Consider the following 15939-nt stretch of genomic DNA (forward strand, 5'->3'; position numbering starts at 1 on the left):
CTGCGCAGCATTCCCTGAATGCTGGGGCTACTTCTGCACCCAGCTGCCAATGCCTAAAAGGGGGGGGGGGAAGAGAGGAGGGAGGGGAGGGAGAGGCTTCGTGAGCTGGCAGTGAATCAGGGTCTAAAAAGGGAGCTGGGAGGGCTAGGGTGGCAGGTGTTTCTAAAAGGAACATGAACATAGGATGAACGGCCTCACATACAGCCCCCGCATCTCCCACCCGCCACTGCCCCACTGATCTGGCAGGCAGAGCTCACTGAATTTTGTGCCAGGGGGCTCACATCCAAGGAGTGAGCTTGTATGTAGCTGTAGAATGATGGCCAGGAGAGGAACCTTCGAATTGACTTGGTCCAATGTCTTCATTACAAACTGGGGACTCTGAAGCCCTGAGAAGGGAGCGGATTTGCCCAAGGTCACACAACAAATTTGTGGGTTCCTAGGCTAATCTTAGACCAGGAACTTTGCAATCCTCCATGTTGCCTTCTATTCCTGAACTCTCCCCACCCCCATCAGAGCTGAGTACAGGGGATTTTTGGAAAAGAAATGAAGACTCAAAAAGCCTAAGGCTGTACATCTTTCAACTTGGGACTCCTTGCCAAAGAGAGGGTGCTACAGATGTCGCTGGGGATGGGGATTCCTAGCCACACCCACCACCGAGGTAGGCCATGGGCTTGTCTTGTCTTGATTCCTGCTGGTGAGGGGCTGGAGCTGCTACAGGCCAGACTCCCAGACTTTCTCGTGTTAGTACCTGCTTTCAGCGGCTGCCTGACACCTAACATCATCTCTTCCAGCTGATGTTGGGGCTCGAGCTGGCTAAGCTCGTTTTCCTTCATCCTCCCCAATTTCCAATGCATTTTGCCTCTAGCTGGATGGACTATTCCTTACCTTATTGGGTTCCTAATGAATAGAGAAACTTCTGGGGCTTGTCTGATTTAGGAAGGGTCTGTAGTTACCCCTAAACCCTTTCTAATGAAATCTTCCAGGAGTCTAGGACAAATGATAAAGGGATTGCCCCCATATTACAGGTGGGGAGACTGAAATTCAGCAAGGGGCCCCGTATTTGGTTGCTTTTTAGTTTTTTGGGGGTGAGGTGGTGAAGGGAGCAAATGATGATAAAAACTTTTGCCTAGAGGAGCTTCCAAAGACCCCTTCCGGTCTTACCATCCCCATGGTCAGGAAACCTTCCCAGATTCTGATTTCATTCCCACTTGGTAGAGTCAAAGCTTTGTCACTCAGTGGGGGTTGGAAGAACAGCTGTGTACCCTCCACTATGCAAGCATTATGTCTTGATTTCCTCTTTATCCACCCCGCCCCTCCCCAGTCTGAAGGCTGCTGGCTCAGCGGGCCTCCTGCTGTCTGGGGAGTCTGGGTTTGAGCTGGGGTGAGGCAGTGGCACCATCGTTATGGTAACGAGCTGCCAGCTCATCGTTGCTAATAACTTGTCAGGCCCCTGGGCTCTATGCAGCATCTCTTCCTACCAGCCCTTCTTCCCATGTCACAGACAGAAAAAGTGAGGCTTTGAGGGAGGGGTCTGGGAATAAGGGAGTCTGGAGAAGTGGGTGGCCTTGTCCCTGGGACTGTAGCTGGAGAGCTGCGGGGAGGCTTCTTGGAAGCTGGTTTACACATATGGTTACATAGGCTTGCATATGATTGCGTGGGCTGTTAACATGTGAAAACACTCAGAACATGCTTGTATAAACTTATACATGCTAGCTGACATGTTCATGTGTTTTTACACAGCAGCCCACAGGCAAACATGCTTCCAAGCTTCAGAACATGCTTGTGCCTGAATACTGTCTCTACCATCTGCACATAAGGCACCCAAGAAATCTGGGTTTGTGGGGGTGTCCAGGTATGTGGGTGGGGATCTGATCTTTTTCTGATGCAGCTTCAAAGTGTCTTGTTAACAAAGGGACAGAATGGTCCCAGGGTTCCTTCTTCTTCCTTCCAGTCAAGAACTCAGAGTGGAAGTGGGCTGGGGATGGTGTCGGGGGCCCAAGCTCCTAGCTCCCAAAGGTCCCTGCTTCTATGCCCTTTGAGCTCAGGTAGTCTCTGCCCCCCTCACTCTCTGTTCTTTCTCATCCTCTCCTCTTCCTGTGTGTAAATATTAAAGAGCTGAGCCTGCAGGGCTGATGTAGACATGGGGAGAGAATGCAATTAAAAAGGATTCCCTCGCCCCCATCTCGACACCCCCGCCCCGCAGTCCCTCGCTCCTGCTTCTTCCCCTCTCCCCTCTCCCCTCCCTTCACTCAGTGCTTCCACATGTCTCTCCTCCCCCCAGTCCAGATGGGAGCTGGCTCCTTCAGAAAGGGGGCTCAGAACAGGGTTTGGGGAGCTACCTCTCTCTGCCTCCCCCCACCACATCTGTCTGCAGGGCTGGAAGCCCCCACGTGAGTATTTCTTTTATTTTTGGGGTGGTGATTAAGAAGGAAAGTGGTTTTTAGAACCAGCTGTGAGTGGCGTTGAGAGGCTTTGGGCTGAAGGAAGGTGGGTGGGGTCCTCTCTCAAGGCTCGCTCAGGGAAGCCCCATGTCTGGGTTTCTTTTCTCTCTTGGGACATAGAGGGAAGGTAGGGGGGATTGTCAGGTGCCCCCGGTGGATGGGAGCGACAGTGGGAGGGGCAGGGGAGAGGGGCTTCTGTTCTAAAGAGGGTGTGTGGTGGGGTAAGCCTGTTCCTTCCTGGCAGCCTGGGTTTCTGAATACCGGGGCCGGGAATGTCGCTGGGAACTGTCCCGGGTGCTGAATGGGACTCGGCGGGGATTTGCTCGTTCGGAGCTGTCCCGAGTGCTGAATGAGGCTTCGTTTGGTCCCGATGGTGGAAAGGCGGTGGGCAGTGGGAAGGGCTCACTAGAAAAATTCTCCCAGATGACCCACTTTCCAAGGGCACAGTCCCTGGATGGAAATATGTATTTGGGGTTCTTCCTATGTTTTAGGTCTTACAGTTGTTAGTGGTATTTAGGAAACCTTCCGCCAAGGGGCCCCTCTCCCCTTTTGCTGTTTCAGTTCCCCCTCTCCCTTCCAAAACCATCCTACTGTTATTATTGGGGTAGAGTTGGAGAATGATTTTGTGCCTGTGAGATCTCATCTCCTGGGAACGTTTTTTTAGCGCAACAAGCTCAGAGATATTGATACCAACCTTTCACCTACTGGGGCCCAGAAATTCAGGCTCAAGGTGCTTCTGGATTAAGAGAACTTGGGTCTTTCTGGTTAGGTGTGGGGTGGTTACAGCTCAGTAGTTCAGGATCACTTGATTGACCGCTTGCTATTCCCTTGCCCACCATACTTTGGGATTTGGGAGAGGGGACACTGAAATATTCTGCAAGCCTGTCTTGTGTTCTGTCCATTTCCAAACCTAGCTCAGAGCAGCATTTGGGAGAGACTTTTTGTTGGGGAGGAAGATTTTTAAGCAAAAGATTCAAGGAGTGGGTGGGGTTGTTCAGTGCCATGGAGAAGAGAAGGAGGAGGCTACTGGAGACAGGGCAGTGGGAAAAGAGGAAGATCTGGGGGAGTAAAAAATATTCAAATGGAGGGATGAGGTCTGGATCTCAGTCTTTAGTTCTCTTGGATATCTTTCTCCTTATTACTTAGAGTCAGGGTCATTTCAAGTATCTGTATCTTATGCACTGTCTTTGTAACAGTGAAGGGAATAGAGCAAGGAGTTATTTCTCAAGGTCCCTTCCCTTGTCATCCCAGGGGAATGAGAGCCAAATGTCAGGACATGCAGATGAGTCTGTAGGGGAATAACAGGCAGGAAGGGTTGATGGTGGCTTCGCCTCCCATCCCCAAGAGTACAATCAAATATTCAAATGGGATCCTCCCTGTGAGGAGAGGAAGGAGACAGTTTCCAGATAATACTGGGCAAAAATTGGGTGTGGCAGAGAGTTCAAGAAAAGGGAGAGGAATCTAGGGACCTCAAACTGAACCAGTTGATCCCTTCCCAGATGTGACTTGTAGTTCATAAGGAGCCCCTCACCCATCATGTTTTTGATGTAACTCATCAAGATGATTCCTGCCTTCTCTAGCTGCTTGGGAGGAGCTGAGTTTTCCTCTGCTGTGGGTGCTGGAAGGTGGTGGGTGTGGGTGTGGGTGCCTGTTTGGGGAGGGGAGGTGTTTGTGCTCCACTCAGCTCCCTTGGTTACATAACAGCTTTGATAAGACTTTACTTTGGAGCTGCTGCTCCTGCCTGAAGCAGTCACCCCTCCACCCCCACATGAAATGCTAGATGTCCACCCCCTTTTCCCTGGCCCCTTGGAGAGTCCTGCTCTTCCTGATCCACTGTTCCAGCAGCTGCTTCCCTGCCAGGAGGTGTCTGCAGCTTGCCTCTCTGCTCCTTTCCCAGCTTCTGTTTTTAAAATACTTGCTTCTTTTGTTATTTGAGCCCAGGTCGTCCCCTTTACATTTTTAAGCCCCCTGGTCTAACCTCTCCCTTGGCAGGGCCCACAGGCTGGGAAGGGAGGGGTTCACTCATCATGAAGTTGCCCTCTAGGGAAGAAAAGGGGTGTCCTAGGAGGTTTTAGTGCCCACAGTTAATTTCCTTACTGTTTCTTCCTCTGCCCCAATAACTGTTTTGGAGTTTGAGAGTGTTAGACTTTTACCCAGAGGTACTGGGAGGAAGGCCTTTGGCCTTGATATTTTCTCTTTCTTTTCTTTCATTCTTTCTTTTTTAGAGTTAAGGGGTTGCGTATACGGGGGGATTGTTTCCTGGGTTTGAAGAGGTACACCTACTTTATTGTTACTCCTACCAAGGTTGTCTGAGGAAATATTCGTTTCTCTAGGCATGGGATGAGGGCATAACAGAGCCCTTTTTAAAAAAGTGATGTTTCTTTTCCCCCTGAGAGTGGGTGGGAATGGGATGTGTCCAGGAGTGGGTATATCTCATTGATAACAGGAACAACTTTCCAAATAGAGAAGTGGGAGACTAGCAAGAGGAGAGAGCAAACGCAAACTTGTGATGTACTTGGAGAGAATACGAACTTTGTGGACAGGATAGAAGCCAGGGGAGAGGCTGGATATCTCTGCAAGATCTGGGACTCCATGGACATGCATGTGTATTTCTGCCTGTGAGTGGGTATATGACTGTGTATATGTCCATAAGTATGTGTGAGTATGCTGTGTATATGTGTATAAGCACATTTATTTGTATAAGTGTGAATGTGTGTATATATACGTATGACTCTATGTATGCATTCAGGGATATATGTGAATGAGAAGGAAATTACTGAACTAACTAGTGTGTGTGTCTGTGTGTGTGTGTGTGGTGTGCTTATCCAGTAATGCATATGTGTGAGTGTAAGCATGCATGTGAGCATGTATGTGGGGCACGCATATACATACTGTATCAACCACATATGAATATATGTACACAAGTTGAGCCAAACCTGTGAATAAATGTGAGAAAGAGAGAGAGACCAATTCTGACTGAATATTGGGCTACCCAAAAGTGTCTTCCCATTACCTTGAACTTGATCACCCTGCTACTTGTAGCTCTTCTCAAGAAAGTAGGCTCTCTGAGGTCTCTCAAATTCTCATGTCCTTGGGAGCCAGCTCTTCTCCATCATATGAAAGGAGTTTGCAGAGGGAAAACCTATAAGGCCTTGGGGATAGCCGAGTAAGAAATCCAGGCTTCAGGCTGTTCAGATGCTGTGGTGCTCAGAGCTGTCTGTGGGGAAAGCGGATGGGAACTTAAATATTAACATTGCTACAGAGGTTTCAAAATCCAACAAGTTGGGCCTAATGGATGAAAGGGATAGTGAGCAAGAGGGGAGCCCAAGTGCGTGCATAAGCCTCACACATACAAGACGTAGCAATACACGTGTACAGGTACATAAGCATATTACTTGTCTGTGCCATAATAGGGATATATCAACATAGGTGCACTTTCTAACATGTACATCCATTAACAAATCTACAGGAGTGTCTATACCAACATGGGGATTTGTCAGCATGCACATACATGCTAACACATATACATGTGAACAGAATATACAGAAATATGTGGGCATATGCTAACATTTGTCTGATTACAACCCATGGCCATACATTTGTGCATCTCACTCATCCAGGTTAACAATAGCTTGCAAACATATCCTTCCCCATCACACGTGCCTCACCCAGTGCATCCATTCATTCAACCAGTGGTTATTTTATGCCTCTAATGTGCCACATGCTGTGTTGGGCACTAGGGATGGTCCCTGACCTCGAATAACTTGCAATCTTGGGAGGATAAAGGACCTGGAACCAAATAAGGAGAGTGTTAAGGAGGGTAGATACACTTAAGTGTTCATTGGAGGGATTGGGGACCTAAAGAGAGGTAGGTTGGCTCTGGAGTGGGGAAGGGAAAGGTTTGGTAAAGGATCCATAGAAGGGGAGGCTTTTGAGTTGAGGCTTAAAAGTTGAACAGGTGCTTACCAGGTGAGCAACTGTGGGAACAGGTATTTCAGTGACAGGAAATATTCCAGATGGTCTTCCCACTTCCACCCTTGCCAGCCCCACCTCCAAAGACTCTTCCCCAAAAAGCAGCCAGAGTAAAATGAGGTCTTTCCTTTCCAGTTGCTTTCCATCTCACTCACAGTGAAATCCAAAGTGTAGTGCATCCTGAGCAACATGAGTGCTATGTGTGCAAAGTCCCCTATTACCTCCTGGATCTCAGGGGCCACTCCTACGTGGGCTTCTTTTCTGTTCCATAAAAAGCACAGTTCCATGTGGAGGCAATCGCCCTTGCTTTTCCCCTCAGCCTGAAATGCTCTTCCCCCAGATATCCAGGCAACTCACTTCCTCACTGTATTCAAGTCTTTGCTCAAAAGTCACGTATTTGGAAAGACCTCCCCAATAGTCTATCTTAAATAGCCCATTGTCATTCTATCTCCTCACTGCATTATTATTATTATTATTTATCTCAGTACTTGCCACCACCATTATTTTATATGTTTGCTTATCATCCCTCTTTTTCCACTAGAATATAAACTTCATGAACATGGGAGCTTCATCTGTTTTGTTCATTACTGTATCTACAGTGTCCAGAAGAGTATTCAGCTTGGAGTAGGCACTCGATACATATTTGTTGAATAAAGAAATTTTACATAGCTGGCAGCCAGTGAGGAGAAAGGATCAAGGTGGAGCAAGACGCAAGGCCGGGAGACCAGTTAGGAACCTGTTGTCATAGCTTTGGTGAGCAATTAGGATGAGAGTGGCCTGACTTAGAACACCAGCAGTGGGGGTGGAGAAAAGGAGACACACTCTACAAACACATGCATGCACAAATATACATGCATGTGCTTGTACTTTAATCACATCTGCTGTTTTAGTAGGGGAAGGCTAAGGAGGAAAGTAAAAGTGTCTTTATGTGTATGTGTGGTATGTATGTCATGAACACCTCATGACAGGCTGGACACCCTCCAGCTAATGCCGACTGCAGTTCTCCCTTCCTTTGGATCTTGTCACCAATATCCCATGTATGTTAATTCTGGCCAGCCAGGCTGCAGAGGCCTGCCACGCAGGGGTCTCTGTGGTTCCACCCTGTCAGTGACGCAGGGCTCCTGCCGTAGGGAACAGGAGTCGGGAGCTGGGTCTTGAACAAAGGGAATAGTCTTAGGAGGTCAGAGCCACATATAGAGACTTAGAGACACTTGGAGAGAGGCACGTGGACTGTGAGAGGAGTAGAGAGAAGGGGAATGGCTGCGGAGAGCTCAGAGATGGAAAGCTCAGGCATGGCCCAGACTTCCTGAAGCCAGATATGGTAGGGGCGGGACAGCATCCTCAGGCAGCTTCTAATGCCTGGCCCTAACCTCTTCCCTTCTTCCCTTCTTCTCCTGCTCCACTCTTGGTCCTCTACCCTGGTGGTGTTGATGCCTTAGCCAAGTATGGACTTAGAGATGATTTGTCCCCAGGGTTGTGATGTGAATTCAGGTATACGGGGAGACCTAGAGGAAGGGATCCCCATTTCTATAAGACATTTTGTGGTCTGGCAGTAGGGGAGGAATTTCTCTGAGTGTCTCAACTTTGGTTGTTTCCTTTCCTTTCCTTTTTTTTTTTTTTAGATGGAGTCTTGCTCTGTCACCCAGGCTGGGATGCAGTGGCATGATCTCAGCTCACTGCAACCTCTGCAGCCTGGGTTCAAGCGATTCCCCTGCCTCAGCTTCCTGAGTAGCTGGGATTACAGGCATGTGCCACCACACCCGACTAATTTTTGTATTTTTAGTAGAGATGGGGGTTTCACCATGTTGGCCAGGCTGGTCTCAAACTCCTGACCTCAAGTGATCCGCCCACCTCGGCCTCCCAAAGTGCTGGGATTACAGGCGTGAGTCACTGAGCCCGGCCTGGTTGTTTTCCTTTCTCCCAAGAGAGCATGGAGAATTGAGCTTGTGTGGCAAAATGAGCAACTGAGGTTAAACCTCAGGCAGGACCAATCAGCTGCTAGCATGAAGAGACTACCATAGTATGTGGGGAAAGCTGGGAGGATAGCTACTAAGAAAAGGAGGAAGTGGGAGTTGGGGGTCTGCCCCACCCCATGCCACTCCAGGGACCTCTGGTGGAGGGGAGTGGTCAAGGCCTAAGATCCTCTTTGGCACTTCCTTCCCCAGACCTGCAAGCACGGGGCTGGGTTGCTTCATGACTGAGAGGCCAGTGATAGATCCCCTTCCAGGCTCTAGGGGTGTAGGGGGGCCTCTTGCCTCTCTCTTCTCTCATCTGGGCTAGGGGCCAGGGTGCTGCAGCCGCTCCCCTCCCACCTGGGCTGTGAGCATGGGGGTTGGGCCGAAGCAGCCGCCAGAGCCGCCCACCTGCCCGCGGTGTCATGGCAACGACTCTGCCCACGTGGACGATGAGGAAAGGGAGGAGAAGAGAGGAGAGGAGGTTTCACAGCAGACACGGGGATGGGAGGGGTTCCTCAGGGTCCTGCGTGCGGAAGCCCCCACCCCTCTAGCTTGGCCCCGGCCCTAGCTCCTTTCACCCCAGATCCCCTGGGGCAGGGTGGGGCTGGTATTCCAGCCCTGACTTCGGAGTGTGCATGTCCTTGGATGTCCTGAGTAATGATGACCTTGGCTTCCCGCACTGTGGGGTCCTGGCCAGGGTCCTAGGGTATATGGGGCTTTGGCATGTTCAGGCGTCTCCCTCTCTCCTTACCTCACAAGTCGGGGATGGTGCCTGGGGCTGAGGGGATAAGAGCCCGACCTACTTCTCCATTTTCTCACTATTTTTCAAAAGGAAAATGACCCACTTTTCAGCCAATCGGACTGGGGCCTGTTCCCCGGCTGATTTCCTGAGCCCCCCTGCCCGGGCCTCTGCCCCATCCTCAGCCTATTAGCCACATGCTGGACCCACTTCCTAAGGGCAGCAGGTGAACCTGTGTGGAGGGGTCCTCCCCTGCCATCTGCACCAGGCTGAGTTTGTTCTCAGGGGGGCAGGGGTGGGCTAAGGCCTGGCTGAGACCACATCAGCTCTGCATTGAGCAGACCCCTTGTCTGCCTCCACCCTGGGCACTCTGAGGGTCCTGCTTGCCATCCCCATAGACCCCCAGGACACACCTTGAGGCGAGGCAGGAAGGGCTCCGGAAGGGTGGAAGGAGGATTCTGCCCCTCCTCTCTCCCTGTGTCAGTGGATGGTGGCAGGCCGTCTTCCCAAGCTGCTTCACTTCCATGTGAAAAGGGAGCCTGTGGCACTGGAGAACCATGCCTGCCTGTCTGTCTATCTGTCTGTATGCCTGACTGGCAGAGTTCCTCTGAGAGACCCCCCAGAGGGTTCTGCCTGTGCCTCATTTCCCAAGCCCCTCCTTTTCTCTAGGATATTGGTCTGGGCCTCCGAGCCCCCTCCCTCCCTCAGCTATATTGGCCTGGGCTGGCTTGGGGGGTGATTAGGGATTTAATTATTTAGTTTCTCCAGCTCAGTAGATTAATTCCATCCATCACAGGCAGGCTGAGCCTTCTTCCCCTCTCTGGATGGCCTGGCCAACCCCAGAGAGAAGGAGCATCATGGCTCACCTGGGCGTAGTACTGCATCTGGGAACAATGGATAAAGTTCTTGTTTGGGGAGGATTTGGTGAGTGATCTTGAGCGGATGTGGGTGCCTAAGCGCTGTGAAATGGTCATGTATTTCTGTCATATGGGGATAAACATGTGGACACGTATTTAAGGTTTTGTATCTGTGCAGCTTCTATGCACACAAGCATCAAAGTCTATTGGATGGATAGGTGTGGTGGCTCAAGCCTATAATCCTAGCACTTTGGGAGGCCAAGGCAGGAGGACCTCTTGAGCCCAGGAGTTCAAGACCAGCCATGGCAACATAGTGACACTGTCTCTACAAAAAAATAAAAAATTAGTCAGGCACGGTGGTACATGCCTGTAGTCCCAGGTACTCGGGAGGCTGAGGCAGGAGGATTGCTTGAGCCTGGGAGGTCAAAGCTGCAGTGAGCCATGATAGTGCCACTGCACTCCAGTCTGGGTGACAGAGCAAAATCATATCTGGGAAAAAAAAAAAAGGAAAAAGGATCTATCAGATGGAAATGCACACGAGGTGTATGAACCCTCTCAGGAGCAAGTTTGTGTGGATCTGTGTATAGTGCGTGACACTGACTATATAGATGAGGTCAGGTGCTGTGTAAGTTGTGTGTGGATGACTGTGTGGCTGTGTCATTTGCCTCTGGCTGAACACCTGTTAATTTGTGAATGAGCAGTCTTGGGGCCGTGTATAGCTGTGTCTGAGGAAACGATGACAGAGATGGAAGGTTTCCCGGGGCTGAGTGATGAGAAAGGGCACACTGGGGTCCACCTATTGGCCTCCTCAGACCAGTTTGGTCAGGGAGACATGCTACTTTAAAGGCGCTCTGAGGTTGAGCACGGTGGCTCACGCCTGTAGTCCCAGCACTTTGGGAAGCTGAGGCCGGCAGATCACGAGGTCAGGGAGACCGAGACCATCCTGGCCAACATGATGAAACCCTGTCTCTACTAAACTACAAAAAAGAATTAGCCAGGCCTGGTGGCACCAGCCTGTAGTCCCAGCTACTCGGGAAGCTGAGGCAGGGGAATCGCTTGAACCTGGGAGGCAGAGGTTGCAGTGAGCCAAGATCGCGCCAGTGCACTCCAGCCTGGTGACAGAGCGAGACTCTGTCTCTAAATAAATAAATAAATACATAAATAAAATAAACTTTAAATGAAAGTGTTCGTTCAGCCTGGGCCTTGGTCAGGCCTGGACCCAGACTGAGATTCAAATCCTTCTTCCACCATCTGTATGACCTTGGGAAATTTTCTTTACATTTATAAGCTTCAGCTTCCTCACCCATAAAATGGGAGTAATGATAGTGTTTACTGCAAAGGATAGTTGTGAGGATTATACGAAGAAAAACATCTAAAGCACTTAACGCTGGGTCTGGACAATTGTAGGTATTCAGGAGCCTAACCTTAGACTTCAGAGTTGAAAGGCACCAGAGGTTGTCTGGTCTGAAATGTATTCAATGTATTCAGTGCTTGAATGCACACTGTACCATCCTGCAAAGCGGTCCTCTGCTTGCATGCCTCCCCAGACAGGACACTCCCAGCTCTTTAGGAAAGCCACATCACGCTGGAGCAGTTCTATCTGCTGGGAAGTTCTGGTCCAGCTGCAGGGAGTCATTGCCTTCCTTTCCCCCCTGTTTCTCCCCGTTTCGCTATGCCTCAGCTGTGGGGCACTCCTTGATGGCTCAGTTGCTGACCTTGAACTCACTGAGCACCTCCTGTATGCCATGTCTGTCCATGTAGCAATAGATCCCCTGAATCCTGGCCTTCAAGGAACTCACAGCTTACAAACAACTCTTTACCCCACTGTGGGGAAGGAATAGAGGTATGAGACCCAAGAGGAGCTGGCAATTGTGTCCTGGGATTGATGGGAGGGTACTTGTAGGGGAGGCCTCTTGGAAAAGAGTACACCTGCGTGGCAGTGGAGGGTTTAAGGTTGGGAGGACAGGGGTTTTGCAGTCTGTGCTGCCTTTTCTCTCTGTGTGCTCTCATGCTGTGTCTCTCAGCTCCTGGCTGTCTTCTGTGAAACCCAGAGAGAGCAGAGGTATAGACATCCCTGAAGCTGGGGCAGGGTCAGGCAGGGTTTCAGGCAGAGCTGAGGGGTGGGAGGTGCCACGACATGAACCTGGCAGTCAGCCAACCAGCCAGTCTTCGTGGTTGGCTTCCTGTGGTTGACTCTTCTGTGGGAAAGGCCCAGAAAAAGGGCTCAGGCCCCGTTGCTAGAAGCCCTTGTCCCAGTTCACAGAGAGAGCTTACGGGACAATGTGCTAATCCAGGAGGCAGTCCTAAGCTCTGGACACAAAGAGGGGACCAGATGCCTGGGCCAGAGAGTAGGAAAGGTCATCGGTGTGGCCAGGCTGAGAAACTCCTGCCCAGTGGACCCCTGCCATGGGCTTGGACTCCTATCTGCTATTCTTTGACGGCCCTGGCAGGCTCAGGTGTGGAGCATCCTGGAGGCTAGGGTAGCAGCAGCCCAAATCATATGCAAATGAAAGAAGGTGCTTTGGTGCTAAAGTCAAAAAAAGCCAACATAGGGAGATATATGTGCAGTTGCGTTGGATAGGTCACCTTAGTTACTCATTGCCACAAGCTAAGGAAGTAGGTATTGTGATCCCATTTTACAGATGAGAAAACTGAGGCTCTGGCAGATAACACAAATTGCTCATGGTCTTAAAGATAGGTTGTGACATAATGGATGGAGGTGGATGATTGGCTCTCCAATACCCAGCTGTGAGGTTGCTGGGCTTTCCCTTCCAGATCCCTGGAGTTGGAAGAGAGGCCACTAACCCTGGCTACAGGAATTTGTGGGAGTCTGCAAATCAAGGTCCTCTCGTCCTCTCAGGTGCCACCATCTTTGGCTACCAGGACTGCTCTGCTGTCTTTGGTATGCTTAGGGTGTGGGAGGTCTTCAAAAGGAGCCCAGGCCAACAGAAATTCCTACATGTATGAAACAGATGAGTTTTCAGACTACCCATTTCTGATCCAAACCAAGTCATGTATGGATAGTTACAGCCTTTGCCCAAAGCTGTCTAGAGATCCTCTCCCTGTCTCCAAGTCTCATGCATTTAAGTAGTTTCTCCCTAGTTAGCAATAGTTAACCCTCAGCACCCTGCTAGATACTTTACCTTCATTATCTTAGTCCTCGTTGACATCACAGTGAGTAAGGGGCTACTCTTGCTCCCATTTGAAAATGGGGAAACTGAACTTGAGAGAGGCGAAGAGGCTTCCTTGAGGCCACACGTCTAGTAAGTGGTGGGCCTGGGATATGAACTCAAAACAGTTTAGCATAAGACCCAGAAGCCACAGTTTCTCACCAGCTGCCCCTAACGAGGGTCCTAGAAGAGTTCTGGTCCTAGAAGAGTTCTGGTCCTAGAAGTCCTCCCTTTCAGCAGTTGTGCAGTCTTCCCCAAAGAAGGCCCCTAGAGACTTTCAGGAGAGGGGAAAAGTGGAAATGATAAGGCAGCATAGCCTAAGAATTGGTTCAGTTGACAGAAAAGGAAGAGATAACTGAGAAAAGGCTGGAAGCAGATGGCCATGGCTGCAATTAGGGGACATGAAGGAGTGAGGCTGATCAGGCTGAATTGTGTCTCAAAGGGCCTTTGGCAGCCCTGGAGAAGGAGGAGGAAACCCAGGCTCTGCTTCCGATGCCTGTTGGGTACATGGCGCTAGCTGGGAAGGGAGCTGGGGCCCAGCAAGTCTGAGTGAAGAGACCTGTGTGGGACTAGGTGGTAGACCCCGAACCCTGCTCCTACAGTCCATCCCTGAAAGTTGTGTCTCATTCTTTCTCTCTGCAGCATGGGGAGGGCCACCTTTTTCCTTCTTACTCTCCCTTCTCCCTCCACTACCTTCCCTGAGCTCTGTAGAGGGACATATCTGGGGGAGACCTAGATGCAACTGGAAAAGCACCATCTTTACCTGCTAAGCAGAGTGGCTAGACAAACATCATGAACAAGGCCCCGGGTATAGAGGCTGGATTTCTAATGCCAAATTCTCCAGGACTCTCCAAAGCCTTTGAAGAGAAAGGAGTGGAGGTCCTTTCTGTGGGCTGTTGTACATAGGAGCAGAGTGGATGAGGGCAGCAAGGGAAAACATTCATTCACAGAACAGGTATTTTTTCAAACACTGTTTAGTGGCAGGCATTGTTCTAGACGCTCAAAATGCTGCAGCACACAAACAGACACAGTCCCTGCCCTTCTGGAGCTTATGTTCTACTATGGGGAGACATACTGTAAACATGCAATAGACAAAGAACATAATTTCAAAGGGCAATCAGTGCTCTGAGGGCAATGAAGCAGGTGATATAGAGCATACCCAGGGTTGCAGCTCAACTATAGTTGGAGTGAGTGGTCAGATAGGCCTGTCTGTCTCTTCTGAGACAGAGGAAGCCATGGGAATATCTGGGGCAGAGTGTTCCAGCAGAGAGAACATCAAGTGCAAAGCCCCCTGAGGTGGGATTTTCAAAGAGATTATAGGTAGTGTGGGTTATTCACAGGCTGAGCACTGTCCAGTGGGTCAGGAGATGGATTTAGACTTGTATCTGCCTAAATGGCTTGAGTGTTTTGGAGCTGTAAACCCATTTTCTGTAAAATTTCTGCCCTAAGCCCCTAGGAAGACTTGATTAAATAAAGTAATAAAGATGAGTGAATAAAACCGCAAGCCTCCCTCCTTCCGTTCTGTTTCCCCTTCTTCCTTCTCCATTTTCTGGGGTAGTGAGGGGAAGAGGAGGTGATTTCCCTTGGGGTCCTAAGGTGTGGGGTTGGATACAAGGCATGCCAAGTCTTCAGCAACAGGGGTGGGTAGTGGGGTTGAGGGAGGCCAGGGACTAGGACACCAGCCCAACTACAGAGATCCTGCTACAGGCATCTGGGCAAGGCCAGTGTCAAATCAGTCAGGGGGCTCAGGCAGAACTGGATGCAGGAAGAGACCAGGGGCTGAGGGGGCAGAGGGATGCCTATCCATGGGCACAGTTGAATAATCAGGGGTATGAGCTGCAGGTCAGAGGCTCTGTGTTAGGGCTCCCAGTGTGAAGGGCTGGACAGAGAAACTGAGGCACAATCCTGTCTATACTGGTTGGTTAACACAGGGAGAGGGGGTGGGTAGACAAAGCCTAAAACTTTGGGATCCCAGGGACACACATGGCTTCTCACGGGCATGGAGGAGCCAGGCTGACAGCAGCAAAATGAATTCTAGGCCTCACTTGCTAGAAGTTCTACTGTGTTGGAACTGGTGTGGAGATGACCTTATAGGCTCCAGGTGAGGGGACTGGATAGGGCTGACCTTCACAAGGGAACAACTCTAACCTTTTGCTGCTGTTTGGATCATCATGTCCAGCTTGTAGCTCTCCCAGACAGCTTCCTGGGGAAGGAGTGAATTGGCTAAAATTTGGTTTTTGAAATCTTCATCTTGGCCCAAGGCATCACTTTGTGCCAAACGCTGAGATACTGGCCTTTGTCAAACACACCTGAATCTCTGGGTACCTGGATGTGGACAATCTAGAGTAAGAATGCCTTATCTTTTCCCCAGGTGAGTATCTTTGGTCTTAGATGGTCATCCAGAGAAATTAAGTGACCTACCCAATGTTACTGTAAACCAATGGAGGAAACAATGATAAAGATAGCTACCGTTAGCGAGTATTTATCATGTGCCAGCGACAGTGCTAAGGGATTTATATGCTTTACCTTGTTAAACCTTACATCATTCACATCTTTATTATGGCTCTAATATTATCCCCATTTTACAGATGAGGAAACAGGTTAAGAGAGGTGAATCACTTACTTAAGTACACACAGCCATTAAGTGAGTGGAAAGGGATTTGAGCCCACAGAGTCTGATGGCAGAGTCCATACCAATAACTGCTTTAATCAAGGGAGTCTGAGTTGCCTAGTTCTCAAGAAAGGAAAACCAACCGATTTGGCTGGGCAGGGCCCTAGGGGAGAGGGAGAGAAAAACTCTGACTC

General features: G+C 49.9%; 1 protein-coding gene across 2 annotated transcripts in view; it reads left to right on the forward strand.

The window, feature by feature from the left end:
* The window catches only part of DLGAP3 (DLG associated protein 3), a 67076-nt gene that overhangs the window by 1868 nt on the left and 49269 nt on the right, over nt 1–15939 (forward strand). Inside the window, exon 1 of one of the 2 annotated variants that reach the window (XM_073007517.1) lies at nt 1029–2390. The exons of the other annotated variant lie outside the window; for it this stretch is intronic. The gene's annotated coding sequence lies outside the window, so the exon portion shown is untranslated. Of the gene's footprint in view, nt 1–1028; nt 2391–15939 lie in introns of those variants that run through there. 2 annotated transcript variants of the gene reach the window in all.

This window comes from Chlorocebus sabaeus, chromosome 20 (assembly GCF_047675955.1).
Source record: "Chlorocebus sabaeus isolate Y175 chromosome 20, mChlSab1.0.hap1, whole genome shotgun sequence".
In the NCBI taxonomy this organism is placed as follows: Eukaryota; Metazoa; Chordata; class Mammalia; order Primates; family Cercopithecidae; genus Chlorocebus; species Chlorocebus sabaeus.